General features: G+C 44.7%; 1 protein-coding gene across 7 annotated transcripts in view; it reads left to right on the top strand.

Moving 5' to 3' along the window:
- The first annotated feature begins 419 nt into the window (after positions 1-419).
- Positions 420-25,817, top strand: part of SOCS6 (suppressor of cytokine signaling 6) — a 32,661-nt gene continuing 7,263 nt past the window's right edge. Inside the window, exons 1-3 of one of the 7 annotated variants that reach the window (XM_079783659.1) lie at positions 420-500; positions 5,440-5,633; positions 23,473-23,611. The gene's annotated coding sequence lies outside the window, so the exon portion shown is untranslated. Of the gene's footprint in view, positions 501-956; positions 5,634-17,658; positions 17,678-17,740; positions 17,895-23,472; positions 23,612-25,817 lie in introns of those variants that run through there. The other 6 variants (XM_079783658.1, XM_079783656.1, XM_079783660.1 and 3 more) reach the window with 6 other exon arrangements.

A 25,817-nucleotide genomic window follows, 5' to 3' on the forward strand; every position in this document is an offset into this window, starting at 1 on the left:
ACCTCGGCGGGCAGGCGCCGGAGGGCGGAGAGAGCCGTCCGGACCGCCTGGGCCCGGGCCCCCGGACGGGGAGCCGAAAGGGAGGACGGCGCCCGCAGGAGCTGCCTCCAGGGGGAGCGCGGGGCAGCCGCGGCTCGGACCCCACTGCAGCGCGGGACGGCTCCCCGCCTCCCTAGCCCCCCGCGCGTCCCCGTCCCCGAGTCCCGGTCTCCACGCATCCCCGCCTCCTCCGGGTCCCCGCCCCCGCGCTCCCCCGGCCCCTGCTCGCCCCGCCCCGCGCGCCCCCGCGTTCCCGCCCCGCACGCCCCCCCTCCCGCGCCGGACGCCCGCCAGCGCCGCGGGCCGAGTAGTGGGCGCGGGCGGCCGCCGGGAGGAGGAGGAGGAGGAGGAGGGGGCGGAGGAAGAGGAGGAGGAAGGCGGCGGGAGGAGGAGCCGTGGGGAGGAGGGCCGCGGGGCAGTCGCGCCGGCGCTGGGCGAGGAAGCGGAGCGGCCGCCTCCGGGTGAGCGTCTGCGGGGGTCGGGGCCGGCGGTGTGTCTGCTGCCTCCCCGGTGACCCGGCCGCCGGCCTCGGGACGCTTCTTCCTGGGGCGGCGGGGCCGGGGCCGGGGCCGGGGAGGCGGCCGGGGCCGGGGTCCCGGCGGCGCGAGGCCCTGCGCCTCCTCGGCGGGCCGGCGGGCGGGGAGCGGCGTCCAGGAGCCGGCGGGAGGGCCGAGGCCTGCTTCCGCCGCCGCCGCCCGACCCTCGGCCTCCCGGGCCGCCGCGCGCCGGGCCGGCCGCCGCCTTTGTGGCTCGCAGCCGCCGAGAGAGGCCGGGCTCGGCGAGGCCTGGGGCGGCGCGGGCCTGCGCGCTCCATCGCCCGCTCCACGCCCGCTCGGCCCGCTGGACCCCTCGGCTCGGGGCTGGGGACCGGGGACCGGGGACGGCGGGGCCCAGGCGGGGGTGGGGCAGCCGGGACCCCGGGCTGCCCTCCGCGGGGTTGCTGCTGGGTGCATTCCCTCCCCGGGCTGTGTGGATTGTGGGGTTCCAGCAGCTCCCCTGGACCCGGGGCAGGCCGCGGTTTCGTTTGCTTCGGGAGTTGGCAACTTCAGGGACACGGCGGTGGCTCCGTGTGGAGCAGGACTGAAATGTTGACATTTCTCAGTGTGGGTCCTGGCACAAAACTTGGAATGGGTGCAGGTACCTGTGTGCCAGCGTCACGTGCAGCCGGAATGTGGAATTCGGGGTTCCGTCCCCGCTCTCTGGAATTCGGGGCCAGGTGGGAACACGCGGTAGAGCCCAGGCTTCCGGGAAGGAAAGCCAGACCTTTGAATTCAGTGCCACCCAAGTTCCTTGACCGCTTTCCCTGGACCAGGCGACGCGCATCACAGTAACACTGTGAACGAGACAGAAGGGCTCCAAAACACGTTTCCAATGGGCCGTGTGCCCTGGCATGAAAACATGTTTGTCATCAAACAAAAGTAAACTGCTTTCTCCTTTTAGATGAAATCACTGGGGTGTTCTCACCCACAGGAGGCATGCGTTTCTCCACGTTTTTTTCTTAATCCACCAGATACCACCACAGGAAACTCGCTTCACTTACTTTAATGAATGAATGTTAAGTGGCTTATTTAGTGCTAGAGAGAGTTAAGCGTTATTGGAAAACACGAGTGGCATGGTTGGCCAAGTTTCACAGGTAAAACCCCAAAACGTAGCCCCTGATACAACTTTCCCCAGGCTCCTGATTTCTCAGTGCCGCTCGCCTGGTGCGCAGGTGGTAAGGTTCAGGATTTCACGGGCTCTGATGGAAATGTGTGGCCTCAGCACTTAGGTTCCAGCCCAGTCCCTGATTGCCCTTAGGGAAGCTGGTTCTCTGATCGGGGACCTGATAAGAATTCTTAGAAGAAGTTACTCGGTTTGGTCAGTGCTTGCCACTGGTCTAGTTGAGGATCAAACATGTTATTCACCTGAACATTTGTCTTTTTTAGGACTCCCTTCAGCATCTCTTTGAAACATTTTCCTCTCTTTATTATGGTCCTTAAATATCTTCTGAGTTGGTGGGAAGTATACTGTCCCTTTCCCCTTTTTATTTTTTATTTTTATCGATTTTTTTAGAGATAGAGGAAGGGAGAGGGAGAGAGAGAGATAGAAACATTGATGAGAGAGAAACTTCAACATCAATTGGCTGCCTCCTGCAACAGCCCCCACTGGGGATTGAGCTGCAGCCAAGCATGTGTCCTGACCTGGAATCGAACCAGTGACCTTCTGGTGCATGGGTTGATGCTCAACCATCTGAGCCACACTGGTTGGGCCCTTTCCCCATCTTTTAATGGGAAGATCTTAAACATGACTGCCACAGGATCCAGGGACACACTGCTGGGTGTCACCTGGCGCCCTCCCAAGGCAGCACCTTGCCAGGAGTGGCAGAGAAGGGGTTTGGGCACCATTCACCTGGGCTGTGCTATGACCTGGGAGGAAAAGCTGGCTGTAGGGACTGGATTCCTACTCGTTCCTTTCAGTGGCCCTCTTTATAGGGAACAGAAGCAAGTATCTTAAGACTGTCTTGTTATGCAACTTCACTCCTCACAGATAACTGGTAGTTTTCTCCATTGTGGTCAGTTGTCAGGAAACTTTCGTGTTACTAATAGTGTGTCTTTTATTTTGCTCATGGAAGTCATTGTGCGATCTTATTGAAAAGTCTTAACTATACTCTGAAAAAAAGGAAATGTTCATTTCTGAGTTTGTGGCAGTTACTGTCTTCTCTCAGAAATACAGTCATGTGAAATGGTACAAACTATGTTGAATTATGATCTTTATTTATAATCCAGTATAAATTTATAATCCAGTATAACTAGTGGGTGTGTATGCATCCATTTTAATACTTCAGAAGGGTAGACATGTAAATGACCCAGAACTAAGATCACTTTTTTGCTGTTTTCTGTTTGTTGTGCCTGTTATGGGAAGTGAAGGTTGTCTGTTTTGGTCCTCTGACCTCATCCCTCACCTCCTCCAGTTTTGGCAAGGGTACATCTGTGGTCCCTGTGTACTTTTGTAAAATTATTCCTTTTACAAGGGAGGAATTCAGAATGTCACAGAAAGAGCAAACTTTTTTGTGTGACTAGATTGATCAAAAGAGTTGTCCAGGTAAGTAAACTGGGAACAGCGGTGGGACATGATTTATGTTGGACCAATAGTGAAATTGGCATTAATATTTTATGGTTAATTTATTATGCTTATAAGTAGTGAAAGCTTTAGGACTAAGTGTACATTTTATTTATTTATTTTTAAAATATATTTTATTGTTTTTTTTACAGAGAGGAAGGGAGAGGGTGAGAGAGTTAGAAACATCGATGAGAGAGAAACATCAATCAGCTGCCTCCTGCACACCCCCTACTGGGGATGTGCCTGCAACCAAGGTACATGCCCTTGACCGGAATCAAACCTGGGATCCTTGAGTCTGCAGGCCTACGCGCTATCCACTGAGCCAAACTGGTTAGGGCACATACATTTTACTTTAAACTCGGGGTCTTCTTTGATGATTCACACAAACATCAAATTTTGCTTAGTTGGAACAGTTGTTTTTAGGGGGCTGCTAGTCTTCTTGATGCTTTCAAGAATAGACATACTAGGTAAAGTCATTTAAGATTTCAGTTCTCAAATTGCACCTAAAGGACATTTTGGAGGTGTTAGATCTTCAGTAAGTATACCTTACTAGCTTTGTGACCTTGAACATGTCTTATGTTCCCTCAGAGTCTATTCCTCATATGGGGCTAATGTGGGGGATACTCATCCATTTGACAGTTATTGTGAGCGTCATTTGTTTAAAGTAAAATCCGAGCTCTCATGGGTTACAGTATTTCTATCTGGTTCTGCAGAATTCACAGGTTAGGTATTTATTTATTTTTAATTGACTTTATTGGGGTGACATTGGTTAATAAAATTATATAGGTTTTGGGTGTACAATTCTATACTAAATCATCTGTATATTGTATTATGTGTTAACCACCCAAATCAAGGTTCCATCCATCACCATTTATCTCCTCTTTACCCTTTCCTACATCCCTCTACTCCCCCCTCCCCTTTCCCTCTGGTAATCACCATTACCAGACATTGTCTGTGTCTATGAGGTTTTTTTGCTTAACCCCTTCACCTTTTCACCCAGCTCCATATCCCCAGTCCCCTCTAATAGCTATCAGTCTGTTTTCTAAAGTCTGTTTCTATTTTGTTTGTTATTTTGTTCATTAGTTTCCACATATAAGTGAAACATATGGTACTTGTCTTTCTCTGAATGGTTATTTCACTTAGCATAATGCTTTCCAGGTCCATCCATGTTGTCATAAAGGGTAAAATTTCCTTCTTTTTTTTTATAGTTTTGTAATATTCCATTGTGTAAATGTACCACAGCTTTTTTATCCACTTATCTAGTGGTGGACACTGATGTGTTTCCAGATCTTAGCTATTGTACTAGTAAATAATGCTGCAATGGACATAGGGGTGTGTATATTTTTTTGAATCAGTGTTTTGGGCTTCTTTTGTTATATTCCCAGAATTAGAATCACTGGAACATAAGACAATCCCATTTTTAATTTTTTTGAGGTATCTCCATGCTGTTTTCCACAGTGGCTGCACCAATCTGCATTACTACCAACAAAGGACAAGGATTCCCTTTTCTCCACATCTTCGCCAACACTTGTTTGTTGCTTTACTGATGGTAGACATTCTGGCAGGTGTGAGGTGATACCTCATTGTAGTTTTAATTTGAATTGCTGTGATGATTAGTGACTTTGAGCCTCTTTTCATATGTCTATTGGTCATCTGTATGTCCTCTTTAGAGAAGTGTCTATTGAGGTTCTTTGCCCATTTTTTAAATTGGATTGTTTGTTTTTTTGGTGTTGAGTTTTATAAGTTCTTTATAAGGGTAGGTTTTTAAAAATAAACAGGAAATCTTATTTGCTTTATCTGTACAACTGCCTTTTCTCAGCATTGGTGTGAACTTTAAAGAGACAATGCATGTAGATGTGTGAGTTCAGTGCCTGGCCTATAACAAGTACTACTAATAATAATTAGATTAAAATACACTGTGATCGGTTGAAAGGAGTATTCTGGCTTATCAGCAATGTCTATGTAAGACTTGTTTTTTCTTGTTAAGGAAACCCTGTGTGGGAAAGGGTGAGAGTCCAAAGGGACAAGAAAAATGTCAATAGGAGAGGAGAGAGTGGGAGTCCACGTAAGTACTAATGGTGCCAGCTACTAGAAGCGTGAGGTTGGCAAATGCTTCCAGTGTCAGCCACCATTGGGTTCCTTGGCCCTGGGTCATGGCGGTCAGTGGTGGAGGATCGAGAACAAAAAAGGTACTACACATGGCCCTCTGCAAGGCCCCATGCTCGATTCATGCTGTTTTAATATTGCTTTATCAGTCTTAACAGCTATCATACTAAACTTGTTTCTTTAAATTATTAAAAGGGCATCCACTCGGCGACTATGTTTGGGGAGCAGTGGCTATCCCCTTGTCCCTGGGAGCAGACCATTGAATAAAGAAAGAAAGAGGAGAAGAAAGAAGACAAGATCTGGTCTCTGAAGACCTAGATGACAAGCAGTTATCTGAGCATCACTGAACCCTGAAGGTGTCACTGTGCCATCCTGAAATTTGCCAACAGGTAAATTTGGTTATCTAAAGAGGCATCCATCTCCAGCAGTTCGGTAGCAGTCTGAGATTACTGTATATTCAGTGTACACATTTGTATTCAAAGCTTTTATTCTGAAGGCAGAGGAATATATAGTTCGTATTAGATAAAATTTTCATCAAAAATGATAATAAGAGTTTAATGTTATTCTTTAAAACTATGTAGACAAGGTGTGCTCACCAAGTGCTCTAGATAGCCTCTTAGGTCGCTGCTTATGGTTGAACTTGTAGTGGTAGGTGTTGTTCTGGCCACACCAGAAACATGCTGAATGGTTGAAGCAGCAGTATAGTAACACACTTTTAAATCATACTTTGTATGATTTTCCTTTTATGAATTTTGCTTTGATGTTTATAATAAGGAAGGTGTTTGTTATTCAAGCTTAATTTCAGTTTTAAAGTAAATATTTTTTGGTAATAGTTATTTTTGTCTTTTGTCATTGCTTTTAAAGTGAACACATACATAGCACACACACGGAATAACAGTACTACCAGTTATAACAGACTCCGATTATGTAAGCATGTATCAAACGTAGAATTGCATTAGGATTTTAGTGATTTGGCACATTTGCAAAATTATTTCATTGTAGAATTAGGAGGAACCTCCTTATTATTAACCAGCTTCTTTCTTACCTAGATGATGAGGAAATTGAGACTATAAGTGATTGCATAGTCTTCCCAAAGTCACATACCACATTACAGATTTCATAGTGGAGTCTGGTGTAGACACCTCTTCTTGCCATTGATGCAAGATGTTTTATTTCCTCCTGGGAGCAAGGGAATTGGTGTTTGTGGAGGAAACCCTTCATGGAGGACGTCACAGTTGAGCTGGCCCTTGGAGGGTGACCTGCGTTTGATTGGGAAGAGCTATAGACGACAGGAACATTATCTCAAACAGGCAGAATCAAACCGGAGCTGTATGTTTACTTCCCTTATTTGATGGAGCTCATCCTCCTAGTGACTTCCTAGACAGGTGATGGGGCAGGGGGTCACGTGTGTGTGTTTGACACCTGGCATGTCAGAAAATGTCCATGTTCTAAATATTTGATGTATAGTCCAATTGGGTATAGATTTCTAGGTTACCATTTGAGTCGGTGGCAGCCTAACTCTGAAATCTGAGCAACAAATAAAGGTGTGTTTCTCGCTTTCACCACGTGGGCCTCGCGTTGTGCTGTGGGCCTGGCGTTCCTCTAGCTTCTTCCTTGAGATCCAGCCTACTGTCACCTGCGTTCCCCTCCCATCACCCATGTCTCGGGCTACCACAGCAGATGCATGGAGAGCCAGACAGGCTGGCACTGAAACACTTGGCGCAGAAATGACACATGTCGCATTTGCTCCACAGTCCATTGTCCAGAGCCAGCCATGCCCCTGCTGGGATGCCGAGAGATGTGGAAGCACACTGAAGTGATTGGCCGAATGTGTGCCATGTTGAAAGTCAGTTTCTCTGGGAATTTTTAAGGCGTTGCTCTGCCAGCTTCTAGTGCTATCTCTTAGTCAGCAGCATTACACATCCCAATCATTTGTATGTAATTATTTTCTCTTTCTGGATGCTTTATAGTACCTTTGTATTATCTCCTTAACTCTAAAATGTTACCATAATGTGTCTGATCGTTATTTTTTCTTTTTGGATAGACTGAGCAGTCCATGGATCCTTAGACTCTACACTTGGATTCTTGGATTCTGGCAAAATGTTTAAAATTTCTTTTATAACTTCTTCCCCTTGAATTTCTTTCCCGCCTGACTGAAGCTCTTTGTTGGATGTTGGGCCTCTTGAATTGATGTATTAATTTTTTCCCCTCAATTTTTAAGAATCAGCTTTTTTTGTTGTTGTTGTTGTTCTTTTTTGGGTGGTGAATATTCTCCATTTTTCTCCTTTTGAATTTGAATTCTGGCTTCAGGAGTTCTTGTTTTTTAACTGTTCTCTTCCCCACTTTTGAAAATAAATAGCATATGATTCTTGTTTCAGATTTGCGATAACTTTTTGTAGGTGTGTTTTTTGTTGCCTTCCCTTCCAGTAGGCTTCAATTTCAGCTTTCTCCAGTTTCTCTAAGCCAGTTAACACTGTTGTTGTCGTCTGCTTTCCATTCCTCATTGACCTTGTGTTTTATGGGGGTGAGGAAGAGGGATAATAAAGATAAAGAAGTATATGTTTCATAAGCTCATGCAAAATTTTTTTTGTTCTTTTTAATAGTTTGTGTTTGTTTTTCTAGCATCGGTGAATATTAAAGCCTTTTACCTTAGGGGGAACTCACATCTAATTTCTCTTTAAATAAAGATTTTCAGTGTGTGTTCAGCTAGTGTCATCATGGAGGCACATCTCTGTCACTGAGCTCCATGTAACTTAAATATGAAATGCCTGCTCTCCTATAGTGGGCAATTCAAATTATTTTAAGTTGGATCATTTTTAAAAAATATGTTTTTATTGATTTCAGAGTAAGGAAGGGAGAGGAAGAGAATCAATGAGAGAGAAATGTCATCGATTGGCTGCCTCTGGCACGCCCCCGTACTGGAGATCAAACTCGCAACCCCAGCCATCTGCTCTGACAGGGAATCGAACCATGACCTCCTGGTTTATGGGTCGACACTCAACCACTGAACCACACTGACTAGCCTTAAGTTGGATCATTTTAATATCGAGAGGTCACATGTGCAGATCCTACAATAAATTTTATGTTAGATAATTATCAGTTTACAATGCACATAATGTTTTCCATTTTGTAAGATTATTATTTGCTTAATAGGGCTATAGTATTAATTTGAATAATTATTGCTCCCCAGGATACCCTTTATCTCTAAAAATCAGAAGTGAGGTTTATGTATGCTCTTTTTAAAAAAATATATTTTATTGATTTTTTTACAGAGAGGGAGAGGGATAGAGAGTTAGAAACATCGATGAGAGAGAAACATCGATCAGCTGCCTCCTGCATATCCCCTACTGGGGATGTGCCCGCAACCAAGGTACATGCTCTTGACTGGAATCGAACCCGGACCCTTCAGTCCGCAGGCCGACGCTCTATCCACTGAGCCAAACCGGTTAGAGCTTATGTATGCTCTTAATATATATTTAGTAAATCTTATGTGTATTACTTTTTGTATCCCAAATCAGCTATTCGTAATTTCGTTGTACTTACAGAAAATGAGGAAAGACGATATTAACTGAAAGTTCATATTCTCTAATGCACTCTGAATGAAAAACTCATATATTCTATGCAAAAGCATTTGAGTAGTTGATAAATTGTTATTTAAATTGGATACTTTGTGTTGAGCTCTAAAGGCTGAGAGCATTCAAAACAGTTGTGTCACTTTTCAGTATTTATATTTTTAAATACTTTAAAAAGGATTTTTAATTGATTTTTTTTTTTGAGAGAGAGAGAGAGAGAGAAACATCAATGTGAGAGCGAAACATTGATAAACTGCCTCCTGCATGCCCTCTACTGGGAATCAAGCCCACAATCAGGGCATGTCACCTGACTGGGAATTGAACCAGCATCCTTTGGGTGCATGGGATGATGCTCAACCAACTGAGCCACACTGGCCAAGGCACTTTACAGTTATTTTTATGTGCACATTGCCTTTAGGAATTAAAAGTTTTTGCTTTAGTAGTTCAATATATTTAAAAGATTTTGTGTGTAAATAAATATAACTTTAAATTTTGAAGAATGAAAAGTAATGAAAGAACTTCATCATTGCACTGTTTGGTACAGTACCTCTGCCACTGAATGAAAACAAAAACAGCAGACAGATCTGTGGGCCTTACCTAATTATAACTATCCTATATAATAAAGAGCTAATATGCAAATGGTCATCACGCCCTCAAGCCCTCGTGCCAGAACTGCTCAGACACTCAACACTGGGGAGATAGGAATGGAGACCAGCCAGGCACAAATGAGCTGGCCAGAGAGGAATGGGGACAAGCCTCCCACCCCAGCTGGGGCTGCAGCCTGGGAGAGGGATAGTCTGCCAGCCCTGCAGTCCCAGCTGCCAGTGGCTGTGCCTGTGCCTAAGGCCCAGAAGAGGGACAAGCCACCTGCCCCGTGGTCCCAGGCTCCTGCGACTGCAGCCCAGGCAAAGCTGCCCACCCACAGTCCCCTGTGGCTGTGGCTGACCCAGGCGAAGCTGGCCCGGGTCCTGGGTGCCTGCGACCAGCCAAAGGTGGGAATCCTGGGTCCTGGGTGCGGGCCGAGGCAGAGGCAGTTAGGGGCGATCAGGCCGGTAGGGGAGCAGTTAAGGGCAATCAGGCAGACAGGCAGAGGGGTTAGGGGCAATCAGTCAGGCAGGCAAGCGGTTAGGAGCCAGTAGTCCTGGATTGTGAGAGGCAGTCGGACATCCCTCGAAGGGACCCGGATTGGAGAGGGTGCAGGCCGGGCTGGGGGACCCCCCCAAGCACGAATTTCATGCACCGGGCCTCTAGTTCGTCATAAATTCTGAAAGGGTTTTACTTGCTCAGTAGTTTAAACAGTGAGGCCATTCTTTCTCACAGGCAGTCAACGTGCTGAGATTGCTAAGGGTATTTGCTATGTTTTTAGCTAAAACATTGGTGAGTGCCTAGAAAGGTATAAAAATATGTACATTAAAAATTTATATGCACATTTATAAAAACTGAGGATTTGTTACATAAGTATACTTCTTTTTAAATCCAACATGTTTAAATCTGAATTAGAAAATTAAGAAATGAGTTTATTTCATTAACTAATTCTTATAAGCCAGCTCCATTAATATTTTAAATGATTGAATCTATGAACTCTTGTTTCATATTTAGTTGACTAGTAATGGGTTAAACACAGTTACAGGGAAAGATGCTTAGAAATGCTCACTGCAGGTTTAGTGTCTGAGTATCTGCATAGTTTTATTTTCATTCAATCAGATACTCTTGGAGCTAGATAGGTTTTAGAGATCAATGTGTTATGGGAAACTGAGACTCGGGAGATTCACCCAGTGTCACACAGGGAACTTAGTGATACTTTATGTTTTTATGTAAGTGTTCTACAAAGTGGGAGTGAATCACTTGAACATTTTTATTAAAACTTTTGCTGTGATTATAAATTCATTCTTAATTTATTAAATTTTAAATTAAAAGTGGACAACTTTAAGTCCACTTTTTTTTTTTTTTTAATCCTCACCAGACGATATGTTTTTATTGATTTTAGGGAGTGGGAGAAAGAGAGAGAAACATCAATATGAGAGGAAAACATTAATCGGTTGCCTCCCGTATGCACCCCCACTGGGGATTGAGCCCGCAACCTGGGTATGTGCCCTGACCGGGAAGCGAACCTGCGACCTTTTGGTGTATGGGACAATGCTCCAACCAGCTGAGCCACACCAGGACAAGTCTACTTTTCTTAACTTGGTTATCTTTAAATTTCTTTATCCACCTTTGTTAGCCATACAAGTATTCCTGTTGCTTTTTAAAATGAAGCTTATTGTGGTAAGATCTAGAGGCCCTAAAAGAAGGCAAAGCAATTATATTACATTTACTCTGTTTCAGTTACTTTTATTTGCATGTAGTTCTCAAGAATGTGAAGAGCCAGAGATTTTAACGCTATGTGCAAATTAACAAGATAGCTTGACACGGTTACATGGTTGCTGCCAGGAGACATGAGACGCCTGGGCCTGAGATAAAGGACTTTTTTCAGGATATTGTCCTTAGCCAGGGTATGAGGCTTTGTGCCACCTCCCTGAGCACCAATACCTTGTTGAGAAAAGAATGTAGGGGACCAAAGGAGAAAGCAAGGAAAATACCTAGAAGGCCACTCTGCAATAATGCCGGTAAGATAGGACAGTAGCTTGGACCAACAAGATGGTGGAAAGTGATTGGATTCTGCATGTATTTTGAAGATAGCTGAGATTGGAATGTGGGGTGTGAGAGAAAGAGAGGAGCCATGGATGATCCAAACTCTTTGTTCTGAGCAGTTGGGAGAATGGAGTAACCACAAATGAAAGTGGGAAAGGCTGCAAGGAGAGCAGGGGTGGGGTGGGATGGGAATGATCCAGAGCTTCATTATGAACTCATTAAGTCTCAGTTATCTCTAAGACAGCAGAGTGGCCACGTCAAGAAGGGAGTTGAGCCCTAGCTGATTTGGCTCAGTGGATAGAGTGTCGGCCTGTGGACTGAAAGGTACTAGGTTCGATTCCAGTCAAGGGCACATGCCTGGGTTGTGGGCTTGATCCTCAGTAGGGGGCGTGCAGGAGGCAGCCGATCAATGATTCTCATCATTGATGTTTCTATCTCTTCGTCTCTCTTCCTCTCTGAAATCAATAGAAATATATTAAAAAAAAAAAAAAAAAAGAAGGGAGTTGATTGATCACTGGGTTAAAGAGATAGAAATTTAGGCCCGGCTGGCGTGGCTCAGAGGTTGAGCTTTGACCTTTGCACCTAGAGGTCACTGGTTCAATTCCTGGTCAGGGCACATGCCCAGGTAGCAGGCTCGATCCCCAGCAGGGGGTGTGCAGAAGGCAGCCAATAGATGTTGAGGTTTTTCCCTCATCGATGTTTCTTTCTCTCCCTATCCTTCTTTGCTCTCTAAAAATTAATAAAAAACATATTTAAAAAAAAGGAAATTCGGGAGTAGATGACACATCAATATTATTTAGAACATGAGAATGAGTGAAGTTGCTAAAGACATGAGTGTAACTGAAGAAGAAATGACCAAAGTCGAGTGCTGGGGAGCTCCAAAATTAAGAGATTAGAGGCAGTTGGAGGCGTGATCAGCTGTGTCAAATGCTGCTGAGAGAGCACCTAAGATAAGGACTGAGAATTGATGCTGGATTTGCAGTGTGGACATTATTAGTGACTTTGATAAGAGCAGTTTCTGTGTAGTGGTAGAGTTGGTCTCTGGTATGGTTTAAGAGAAAATTGGGAGACAGGGAATGATAGGCCTCAGGTATGCATGATTTTCCCAAGGTGCTCTGTTGCAGAGGGGATTAAGAAATTGAACCTCTTTCTCCACCCATAGCTGTGGGGCAAGTGGGGTCAAGACAAGTTTGTTTATACATGTAAGAAGTGATATTTTTAGGAGTGATCCTGTAGAATGGGAAAATTGTTGGGTAATGAAGGAGATCACGTGTGCCAAGTGGAGGGTGCCTTTAGAAAGGTGTGGGCACCTGCACAGAGACAGGATAGATGTGCAAACGTGTGTTGCCAGGTCGGTAGACGTAAATTGAAGTGTTGGAGTTGAAATTTGCTTGTGATGTTTTTAATTTTCTCAGTGAAACAGGAAACTGGCCCATCAGCTGGGATTGAAGGTGGGGCGAGTAAGTGTTATAGGAGTGAGGAAAGCTGTGAAATGCCCGCAAGTGCAGAGTGAATGGAATGTAGTTTGATTTCCAGGCACATGGAGGCTCCATCTGAAGTTCAAGTCATGACCATAAAGTGAGATCAGTCAATGCTTATGGGTTTGTGTAGCCACACTCCCCTGTAAGGGCACAGGTGTGGCCCAGGTGGAGTTGGATTTAACCAATGTTGTGGTTTTGCCAAGAGAGTTTTTCAGAGTGAGAATGGGGGAAGGATTAGGGTTAGGTCTGTGCTGGGGAATGATTAGGATTAATCGTCAAAATAAGTGGAATAAAGAGGAGAAAGGGACACTGAAAAGTTGAGCCTGTGACTCTTGTCTTCATTTATTGTTTATGTTTCTTATTTTTTTAAATTTATCTTCATTGTTGAAAGTATTACAGATGTCCCCTCCTCCCCACCCCCCCACTGACCCTCTCCTCCCCACTCCCACCCTTTCCCCAGGCCTTCATTGCACTATTGTCTGTGTCCATGGGTTATGCATATGCTATATAATAAAAGGCTAATAGGCAAATTGTCTCCTCCACCGGGAGTTCAACCGGAAGTTTGACCAGGGGGTCGGGCTGGCATGCAAACTGCCTTCGGCCCCTCCCCCTGGCCAGCCCGGCCCAATCACCCTGATCAGGGCAGGCTGGCCAGACTCTACCCGTGCATGAATTCGTGCACTGGGTCTCTAGTATGCATATAAGTTCTTTGGTTAATCTCTTCTCCCTCCACCCTCCCACCCCCACCCCTTCTCTCTGAGAATCATCAGTCTGTTGCATGCTTCCATATCTCTGTATTTATTTTGTTTGTCAATTTCTTTTGTTCATTAGATTCCACATAAAAGTGAGATTGTGTGCTCTTTGTCTTTCTCTGACTGGCTTATTTTGTTAGTATATTACTCTCCAGGTCCCTCCATGTTGTCTCAATACTCTTGTCTTTTAGACTTTGAGTATTTCAGGCCATTCCCTGAATATATATACACCAAACAAAATGTTAGATTTGCAAAACATTATTTTGGGTGGGGTGAGGAGAAGGAGGAGGCTGCCTAGGTTCTAATAAGACAAAGATAATACAGTATTCTTATCTATTGATTTATATTTTTGTTTGGTTTCCAGTCACAGTGTAACTGGAAGCCAAGAAAAGGCCTTGCATTTTGATTTAACCTGATGGATTTGTTCAGCCATTCCCTTTAAAAAAGGAACAAACAAGTTCACATACTTCATTTTTATAAAAATGCCCCATATTTATTAGAGAACATTTAGAAAATAAAGTACTGGAAATAATATTTACAAAGTCTTCTGCAGTCCAGTTGATGGTTCTGCTGTATTTCTTACTGGTCTGGTTTTCCTCCCTATTCTTTCTACATAATCAAGACCACACTTTACATATGATTTTGTTTCCTGTGTTTTTGCACATAACAAATGAACAATAATATGAACTTTTCCCCACGTTATTTATAACTTCGTATAAATATCAATTTTAGTGGTTCCCTCAAGTCCCATTGTGTAGGTGTGCGGATTTTATTTACAGTTCTCATACTATTGGAACTTAGAATGCTTCTGATATTTAAGACTTAAATTTATTTCTTTATTATATATACTAATGCAGGTGACATTATGCTTTGGTTTTATATTATTTCTTTAAGATTTATAAAAATAGCATTATTGGCTCACAGAGTATGCATATTTTTAAGATTTGCATATATCCAAGTTATATTTTTACAACTATACTAAGACATTTTCATGTAAAGGATATAATTATTTAGATAAATCTTTTGCTGATTTGACTTGTGTAAAATCATTACTATTTTAATTTGATTCTTATGAGGGTTGGTATTTTTCTGGGAATGTGTTGAGCCAGTTGGTTACTTATGTGAAAAAATGCACATTATTCCCTGCCTCACACATATCAATACTAGATTAATCAAGGACTTACATTTGAAAAATACAATTTCGGTACTTTTATAGGATATACAGGAGAATTTAAAGCTGTCAAGTGTCAGGGGATTTCTTAAGATAATAGAAGGGCAAACAATAAAAGAAGACTGACAAGCTTGACTAAAGTAAAATGAGAAATTTCTGTTCAAGGTACTACAAAAAGAAAGAAAGTCAGGATACAAGTCCTACACACTATACAGCTACAGAGAAAAGAAAGATGATCTGTGGAACTGTTGTGGAGTGATTTCTGGGGCTCTGGAATATACCTGCCATCTCATAAATCTTTTTGTTCTATATATGTAGCCATGCATTTGAATTATTTTTCCCATAGTAATAAAAAAAACCACGTTGTTTAAAAGCCAACCCATTTTACATTCCCACCAGCAATGTACGAGGGTTCCAGTTTTTCTACATTCAGGCGAACACTAGGGCTCTTCATTCTAGTGGGTGTGTAGTGGTATCGCATTGTGGCTTTTAGTTACAGTTTCTCAGTGACCAGCACTGTAAGCACCTTTTCCTGTGGTTCTTAGTCATTTGCATGTCTTCTTTGGTATAAGGTCTATTTCAGTCGTTTGCCCATTTGAAAAATTGTTGTCTTGCATATAAATATATGTAAATATATATATCCTATATAATAAAAGCCCAATATGCTAAGTGTCCAGTCGACTGGTCGGCCATTCAACCAATCAAAGCGTAATATGCCAAGGCCGCTCAACCGCTTGCTATGATATGCACTCTCCACCAGGGGGCAGACAGTCGACCGGTCCCTATGACGTGCACTGATCACCAAGGGGCAGACAGGCAACCAGCCGACCAGTTGCTATGATGTGCACTGACCACCAGGGGGCAGACAGTCGACCGGTCGACCAGTTGCTCTGACGTGCACTAACCACCAGGGGGCAGACACTCCGATGGATAGGTTAGCTTGCTGCTGGGGTCCGGCCGATTGGGACTGAATGAGATGGGACGGACACTCCCTGGACCCCTCCCCCAGTCCCTCTCCTGCTGGCCTACTTACCACATCTCTCCCCAGCCCCGATCGTGCAATTGTGCACTGGTGGGGTCCCTTGGCCAGGCCTGCGCCCTCTCGCAATCCAGGACCCCTCAGGGGATGTCAGAGAGCTGGTTTTGGCCCAATCTTGCAGTGCAGGCCAAGGGATCCCACTGGTGCACGAATTCATACACCAGGCTTCATACACACACACACACACACAAACAAACAAACTCGCACACACACACATACACATACACACAAACAAACACACACACACTGAGTGGTCAGATTATTATCTCTGAACGCATAATAATCTGGCCACTCAGTGTGTTTGTGTATGTGTGTGTGTGCGCTGTGTGTGTGTGTGTGTGTGTGTGCGCTGTGTGTGTGTGCTGTGTGTGTGTGTGTAATATATATATATATATATTTTTTTTTTTTTTTTTTCCTGGGTACAAATTCTTTATCAGATATGTGATATGCAAATATTTCCTCCCAGTCTGTGGCTGGTCTTTCTCTCAACAATGAGTTTTGGAGCACAAGAGTTTGGACTTTTGAACATTGTTTTAATGAAGTCCAAAGTTGAGTGGTTTTCGGGAGTAAGTTTCTCGGTTGGTGCTGTTTGTCTCCAAAGAACTGAAGTGATTACTTTGGACAGGTGGCCCCACTTCAGAGCTGTGTTTTGCAGAGAGGATTTATCAGCCTCTTCCATCATGCTAGACATGGATCCCCTGGGTGTGTACTTTTCTTATGCCCATTTTCAGATGAGGAAACTGAGGCATGGATGCCCCAGGTCCTTAGGCAGTAGTGGCTGTGGTCTGAGCTCAGTCCATGTAGCTGCAGAACTTTGCTCAGGATCACTGGACTTTGTCCCTGTGCCCCATGATGTGTTCACACACTCGGTTAAAGTGGTGGTTACTGATCATGTTCTGAGGGGTCAGCAACTATGTCTATGAACCTCCTGAGGTTTCATTTCCTCTTCTCTAAAATGGAGATAAAAGATAGTATGTTCCAAATTGAGTACTTGGGAGGATTCCAGAAGATTCATGTACATTTCTTAGTATGCACACAGTAACCTTTGACTGGGTGGTGGTGGCAGTGTTGTTAGTAACGGAAGTAGTAGCAGGGTGACAGGAACCTCCCCTCCTTCTGGTGTGAGTTGGGCATCTCAATGATGGTAGCATCCTAAATATTTATTTTAGGGGCGGGCAGGTGAGGGCATGTACTGGGGGGTAGGGGAGGCTGGGGGGAGGTCAATGGGGGAAAAAAAGGAGGCATATGTACTACTATTTGTAATACTTCAAACAATAAAAAAAAAAGAAATCGAACCCGTGACCTCTTGGTGCATGGGACAGTGCTCAACCAACTGAGACACACCTAAATAAATAAATAAATAAATAAATAAATAAATAAATAAATAAATATTTTACAGCCCTTCTCATAGTCCTCTGTCAGTGTTTGCTTATAGTGAGTACTGGCACCTAAGGATCTTGAGGGTCTAAGGACTTGCTTTTTCATCCTGTGGTTTGCAGCTTTCTCCTTAATACCTTTCAAGGGAGTGCAGCGTTTTATTAGGACCAGGATGTGACCTGGAGTGATGAAATAAGGCAGGCAAGGGAGGCGAAGAGGTCGGCTTCCGTTTCGGAAAGTTACAGAATCGTAGTGGCTGATGAGAACTGCATGCTGTATGGGGTGAACTCAGGTGCCAGGGTTGTTAGATGTTGTGTGTTGGGCTGGGTAAGGTGTTCATTCCTGGTGTCCATAGGTGCAGAGCTACCAGAAGAGTCTAAGTTGTGAAGAGGGAAGACGAAGACTGAAATGTGAGTGTGAGGTCCGTGGAGGGAGGCAGGTGTGGAGGGGAAGACTGTGTCACAGATTAGAAGGTAGGAAGAACCAGGTACAGTTGAGAACTTTTAGCCGTAAGGATTAAAGAAAGCTCTGGAGACCTTTGACCTCAAGGGCATCAGAGACCTGCTTCTCAGGATTCCAGGTGGCTGAAACAGACACACATTCTACACGCACTGCCTCTTCTCTTTTGTAAGTATGGATAGGGTGGTTTTTCTGTAGTAAAATAAAACCTGCCCCATGGTTACAGAAAGATCTGATGTAGAAAATATGGACTGCTGGGGTCCTCCGGATCGCTTTTCCTGTTCCTAGAGATAATCACCTTTTAGGCATTTACTCTACATATTTAGGCATCTAGATGTATACACAAATGAGGTCATTCTTGCCTTTTGTTCTGTAGCTTGCCTTTTTCCAACAATGTGTCTTGGACCTCTTTCTTTATCTGTGTAGTATTTCATTGTATTGATAGATTTTAATTAATTATACTAATCTACTGATTTTTGATGTGTATTTTTTTTTTTAATTTCTTTATTGATTAAGGTGTCACATATTTGTCCTCATCCCCCCATTCCCATCCCACACCCCTCCCCTTGGATGCCCCAACCCTCTGTTGAACTTAAGCATTGGTTAGGCTCATATGCATGCACACAAGACCTTTGGTTGATCTCTCCCCCCTCCCCCCACCCTCCCCTATCCTCCCTCTGAGGCCCGATAGTCCGATCGATGCCTCCTTGTTTCTGGTTCTGTTCTTGTTCATCAGTCTATGTTGTTCATCATTTCCCCTAGATGAGCGAAATCATGTGTCACTATAGATATACTTATAAGAATTGAATGTGCGACGAGCAATAATAGTTATGCTGACAGGCAAATGAATCAGTCTGTAGTGAGTTTCTTTCTGGACCAACAGTTCTTTTGAGACCCAATATCAATGTCCACCGGTTCCCTATGAGTACATGTCGGCACTGACCCCTCAGCTCTGGATGGTGGACAAATGGTGGTAATGCAGGTCCGACTCCCTCTGGTTTGGTCTCGGCTGGACCCAGGGGCACTGCTTCACCCGGATCCAGGGGCCCACGGCCTCACCCGGACCCGGGGCCCAGGGCTCGCCCGGCTCCAGGGGCCCGCGGCTTCGCCCGGACCCGGGGCCCAGGGCTCGCCCGGCTCCAGGGGCCCGCGGCCTCGCCCGGACCCGGGGCCCAGGGCTCGCCCGGCTCCAGGGGCCCGCGGCCTCGCCCGGACCCGGGGCCCAGGGCTCGCCCGGCTCCAGGGGCCCGCGGCCTCGCCCGGACCCGGGGCCCAGGGCTCGCCCGGCTCCAGGGGCCCGCGGCCTCGCCCGGACCCGGGGCCCAGGGCTCGCCCGGCTCCAGGGGCCCGCGGCCTCGCCCGGACCCGGGGCCCAGGGCTCGCCCGGCTCCAGGGGCCCGCGGCCTCGCCCGGACCCGGGGCCCAGGGCTCGCCCGGCTCCAGGGGCCCGCGGCCTCGCCCGGACCCAGGATTCAGCCTCACCCGGACCCAGGGGCGCATGGCCTCGCCCGGACCCAGGGGCACGTGGCCTCACCCGGACCCGGGGCCCATCCTCACCCTGACCCAGTTCCCAGCCTCACCCAGACCCAGGGGCACGCGGCTTCACCCGGATCCAGGACCCAGCGGGGTTTCGTCTTCTTGATCCCATTTCCTGTTGGTCAATTCCATCTCAGTAATTCCTTCGGCCATTTTCTCAGAGCTCCAGGGCAGCCGCCGCAGAACTCGTTGGGCGGCGGGCTCGGCGAAGCTCCGGTGTGCCCGGTGCGCGGCAGCGGGCTGGTCCGGGGTGGCTGCGTCGGCCCTTGGGTCTGCAGCGGTGGCCAGTCACCGAGCGTGCGCACCTGGCCGCTTCCGGGGCGTTGAGATTCTTGAAGGACTCGGAGGTCAGCAAGCGCGGAGTCTCCCACCCCATGACTCCCAGGGGCTCGTCTGTCCGTGCTCGGCAGCGAGTGGGGCCTTCCCCTCAGCCGGAGACCGCTGGGGGAACTGCGCCGAGCACGTTCCAGGCCGCCACTGTGTCGTCTGAGCCGTAGTTCTTAAAGTGTGATCTTTGGGTCGCCGGCATCAGCATCATCCCGAGTACCCCTCTCTTTTATTCTAGTTGTAGAGCGTCTGCTCAGTCAGCCCTCCGGTGGTTCTGGATGGTGTCTGCTCCGCTCTCCCGTCGTAGACTCAAAATTGTTGTGGTGGGCAGCAATCAGGCTTCCGCCCTATGCCTCCGTCTTGGTCTTCCTTTGTATAGTTAAGTCTTGATTGTTGTTGGTGTCGCTGGGAGGAATTGTCCTCCAGGCCAATTGGCCGTGCAGATCCTCTGTGTCTATAAAGGAAGAGTTGCTGTGTAGGAGACAGATTTATGGGCCGGGTCTTGGTGCAGCAAGGCTTTGGCGCTCATTGATTCTGCCTCTGGAATGTGTCCTTTATGGGAGTGGTTGAAATCTGGTGTCATCTCACACCGACCACTAGATGCCCTCGTTTCTGGGTCTCCAATGGTGTGTAGGTCAGCTACTACCTGAGACCACTCAGCAGGACTTACGGCAGAAACTGCAGTTTCCTCCTCCTGTCTGAGCGTCCCTAGAGCAGTCCGACTAGAACCGCAGTTTATCTGGTCAAGCTGCCATAGGGCAGGCCACCCACATGCAAAAGCCGTTGCTTGGAGCCCAGGTGTGCCTGCAAGACGTGCGGGGCGGGTCTGCAAAACGAGCGGGGCGGGTCCCAGGGCGGGGCGGGTCTCAGGGCGGGGCGGGGCCTCAGGGCGCCACCAGGCCATGGCGAGGCGAACCGCACTGGCTGCAAGTCTGCTTTTTCTGTTTTCCACGTTTCCAAGCCCCCTCATTCCGCACTCCAGCGCAGCAAACACTGATTGCTGGGCGCACCTCCACAAGGAAGTCACTCCCACTCTCCGACAGGAAGGCCGAGAGTCCAGCCTCTCCCGCAGGCGTCTGGGGAGCTAATCTCCCCTAGGGTTGGAACAAAAGCCACAAGTCCCTTCCCCCGACCCACGCGCCTCCGCACCTCAGCTTCTCCAGAGTTCGCTCTTTCCTCTTCTCTCTTAGCTGTAAATCCACCATTCAGCCAGCTCTCCTGTGGTTCTGGGTGGCAGACGCTCTGTGTGCGGCGAAGTTCCTTTGTTTAACTTTGAAATTGCTGTGCGCGAAGTTCCTTTGTTTGACTTCGCTGCCTTCTTAGTTCTCCTCTCTCAAAATGGCTAGAGGACTTGAGTGTAAGACAGGAAGTCTTAAGAATCCTCTAAGTCGGTGTTGGCGGTCTCCGGGGCCCCGAGGATCTCAGTGGGGAGCTGGGCCAGGTCGGTGATGCGGGTGGGCCCGTCTCGCAGAAAGATGGTCTCTTCCTTCACCGAGAGCCGCTGCGCCGAGTCCGCGGTCGCCGCCACAGCAGCTGCCGCGGCGCCCACGAGCTCATGGCCCCGGCGCCCACGAGCTCATGGCCCCGGCTGCGGTGCTGGCTGAGAGGAGCCGCCGCCCGGTCTGGGGAGACGCGAGCAGGAGTCGCCGCGCTCACCAGTCCATCTTTTAGTTGTTTTTCCAAAACTGCCATGCGAGGCAGCAGATCAGCCGTTCACCTCCGCCGCCATCTTCTAAAATTCTTCCTGATGTGTATTATTATTGTTGTTTCTTGGAAGATATTTAAGTCTGCATTTTTACCAAAATGAATTAGGCAGTAGAAGTCTGTGTAGTGATTAAGTGGGCTCATTCTAAAGAATCAGTTGTGTGATTTTAGGCAAGAGCCTTAATCTCTGCCTCAGCTTCCCCATCTATGCAATGGGAACATTACTATTGTTATTGCTACTATTAGCCGCAAACACCCACATAGCCTCATATGTGCTAGATAATTTTTAAAGGGCATCACATATATGAACGTATTTAACCTGCACAACTAAACTCGAGTGATCGATACTGTTATTTCTAAGATCACACAATTGTTAAATGGTGGAGCCAATATGTTTGTGAATTTATGCATTCTGATTCCAGACAAGCACTCCTGCGTGCATAATACCGAATTTACAGGGTTATAAGAATTAAATGAGACACAACATATTCTGATGGCTTAAACTAAGGCCTAGCATCTAATAGGCCAATGTGGCCTATTTTTACCAACAATAGACCAGTACTAGGTACATGATCAAGTATTGTTAGTGTTTGGAAAAAAATATCAATGCTGTAGAACATTGTTTTCCATATGTCCTTGTTTTGGCATGAATATATATAAAAAAGACAAATTCCTAATAACATAATCACTTGGTTAAAGCATATGTGAATTTAAAAATTTGATAAGTATTTCAGATAATCCTCCACAGACTGTACCATTTACACTTCAACAGTAAGTTATGAGTGCCCAGTTTCCCGTACCCTTGCCAACATTGTTAGTGATTGAACTTTTCAGACTCATAGGTGGAAGATATTATCTTGTTTTGTTTTGAATTTCCTTTTCAGTGAATTTTTAGAGTTGAGATACAGTTTGCATACAGGGAGACTCACTCTGTAATGTACTGTCTGCTGTTTATACAAGTGCATTCAGTCATGTCACCACCACCAGCACACCCAAGATTTAGGACAGTTCCATCACCCCAAATTTCTTTGGCTTCTTTTTGATTAATAAACTGAAAATCTTCTAGGGTGTTGATCGGTCACTTAAATTATTTACCCGTCTCTTGCTTGCTTTAGTTTTGCTTGCTTTCTTGCCTGTCTTCCTTCCTTTCCTTCTGTCATTCTTTTTGTGTGAACTGTTCATTTGGACATTTTGCCCATTTGCTGACAGAATTGCGTGTTTTTCTCTTACTGATTTCTGAGAGCAGAGTCTGTATTACAGAAATTTATCTTTTGTCATATGTGTTTGCAGTTTTTCTCCAGTTTATCTTCGTTTTCTGCCATTTTTTGGCAATCTAAAAATTTATAAATTATGCTTTATTAGATTTTCAATCTTCTCTTTTGTGGATTCAAGGTTTTATGTAATGCATAGAAGGGCTTCTTGCAGTGCAAGATTTTTATTGTAATATTTCCCCCCCTCCAGACATTTAGCATGTCCTTTTAATCACATACTCTTGATTTGTATCTTGGTCTATTTCTTGACTTTCTAGTCTTTGTTTCCCCCTTTAATTTTAAGCTGTTACAGTGTGTTTTAATGTCTTGTGCATCTCATTCTCTCTCATTTGTCCTTTGAGTTTTTTACTTCTTTCATTGTTTATGCACCAAAGTTAGCTTCATTATAATTTTGTCAGGTTCCTTACAAATTCATTGTTGATGATTTCTTGGATCTTGAGTTAATATTTTGACAGGAGTGAATTGTTTTATTTAAGAGCAAGGTCTGTCTGCCCTGGCTGGTGTGACTCAGTGGTAGTGTTGGCCCATGGACTGTAGGGTCTCGGGTTTGATTCTGGTCAAGGGCACATACCTGGGTTGCAGACTCATTCCCCATCCCCTGTCGAGGTCCATGTGGGAGGCAGTCTATCAATGTGTCTCTCTCACATCAGTGTTTTTTCCCCTCTCTCTCTCTTTCCTCCCCTTCCACTCTTTAAAAATCAATGGAAAAATATCCTCGGGTAAGCGTAAGGTGTGTCTTTCTGTATATCTGTAGAACAAGGATGATCCTCTGAGTAAAATTCTTGATGTGGTTTCAGATTTTGCAGTGCAGCTAACTTAAGAAACTATCACTTGTTGATTTTTGGTGTAGTATCACAGAATATCCAGTTATGTGGAAAGGTTATATGAAACGCTCCTCCCTTTTCCAGCTCTGTGTCTGTAGGAGGCTGGATTTTCTTCTTACACTTGAACTAAAACAACATACTGGAGCAGACCAGATACAGATGCAGATGTGAGAGTCCACTGCCTTAAGTCAGCCAGTAATCTACAGCAGTGCCACTTCTCTCAGTGAGTTTTTATTGTTTGGAAATTGTATTTATTTTTCATGAAAATATTATTTATGTTAACATGAATGCATATATTGTCATTTAAAAATGAATTAATAAAGTGTTTTTAAATCTTCTCAGTTTTAATTTCTAAGAGGATAAATTTCAGTAGCATGACCCACATAGACAAAGCTTCTTGTGGTTCACATTCAATTTTAAGAAGATAAAGGGGTACTGAGTCTAGAAAATTTGGGAACCACTAAGTTGAGCGACGGACCAGCAGGGCAGTTTGTTGTAGGGGAAGAGGTGAGCTTTGGTGTCAGCAGCCAGGCTCAGATTCCAGATATGCGATTCCCTAGGGACAAATTATTTTTAACTCCATTGGGCAAATTTTTCTTTTTGAGACCCAGTTTTCTCACTTGTAAAAATGACAATAAAAAGCTGTTTTAGTTGTTAAAGGTTAAGTAGTTTGATGCTGTCTTTTAATTTATTAGGTGTTACAATGACAGGTATGACTCTGTCCAATCATTTTTTAAAAAGAGATTGGGAAATTTCTTAAAGTTGTTCTGCCCATATGTATAAAATATTCATGTCTAAAACCTTTTCACTTATAACTTCATACACATTTTCAAGTATATATGTAAACTTAAGTTTTTACAATTAGGAAAGCAGTAAAACTAATTCAGAACATGTACTTCTGCATCATGAGACAGATGGTAATCCTATAAAGAGATGGCCTATATTTTTAGAAGTGCAAACAGAAAAACAGATACTCTTAAAAATTCCAGAGTAATCTTTGCCTAGAAAATGAAGGGATGCGATAAAAGACCATATAGCCTAATAGAACTTTTTATAGTTTCTCATGTCTAGAATTGAATCTTATTTATTTAGTGTTAGTATTGAGTTGCATATGGATTGGTAGTTGAAAAAGAAATAATCGATCAAGTAGATAATTGCCAAGTCCTTTTATTGTGGTGATCAGTCTCTTGCTTTCTATGAAATGGATGCAATAGTGGGAAACAGAACCATGTGACCCCATATTTAGTGAGGTTAATTTACATGTGAATACTTGTCACATGGGAGCAACTATATAACACATCAGCCTATCATTGTGGAGCAGTGTTCTTATTAGTTCACTGCACTGTTCATTCAACACATACTTATTGAGTAATTTCTTTGGGCCAGGTGTAAGCTAGGTGCTAGAGATAAAAAGTTGAGAAAAAAATTGACACACTCTCTGTTAGGATGATAGACATTAATCAGATAATTATACAAACAGGTCTAAGCATACATACTAGATGGGAATTCTAGGCAGGAGAGGTATACAGCCTTCTGAGAGCCTGGAATTGGGGGATTTCACATAGGAAGATAAGGGATTCTTTAGGAATTGGGAGATGAGCTGAAGTTTGAACAAACTAATAAGAGGAGAGTTAAAAAACAACAACAAACAACACATTTCAAATCCAAGGGCCATTAGCTTAGAAGTTCTGTATTTAGAGAGACTGTGATGAATATGAATGCTTTCAGTGTGAGTGGAGCAGAAATCAAGTCAAGAATGGACATACCATGTAGGATCTCATGGGCCACATTACGGAGTTTTATTACTTTATTCTAAATAATGATAAATTGTCCTTTCATGTGAGGAACGAGAGTGAAGGTGGTCAGGGTATCTCATTAACATACCTGATTAGAATTGCATGTCTAAAATTTATTTACTCATAATTACTGAGCATCTCCTACAACCTTGGTCTGGTCCTGGACTCTTGGAAGACATCAGTGGATAAAGTAGGATTAAAATTACTGCTTTTGTAAAGCTTACATTCTTTAATATAAAGAGGTGGAGAAAGACAAAGGACATAATAAATCCGACTAACGTGATGCAAACACATTATACATCTTTTTACCAGAAAGCCAATTTGTTCATTTTTGCTTACTATTTATTTCCTTGTCTCTTGCTATTTCTGTTGATTTTTTTTCTTGTTTTTATTTTTTATTTTTACAATTTCAACATATTGTGTGTGTGTGTGTGTGTGTGTGTATATTGTTATTCCCAAGTGAACTACTTCTTTTATTTTACTTACATTTTACATAAGCTACTTTCTAATGGCAGATAGTAATTCATCTTAATTATATATCAATAAAATATCTAAATTCTGTTCCCTCCAATAGGCTTCTTATTCTTGTCAAAAGAGATTAGGTATTGTGATATGTCTTACTTTGCGTACAAA

The sequence above is a fragment of the Cnephaeus nilssonii genome (assembly GCF_951640355.1).
Source record: "Cnephaeus nilssonii genome assembly, chromosome: 11".
NCBI lineage: Eukaryota > Metazoa > Chordata > Mammalia > Chiroptera > Vespertilionidae > Cnephaeus > Cnephaeus nilssonii.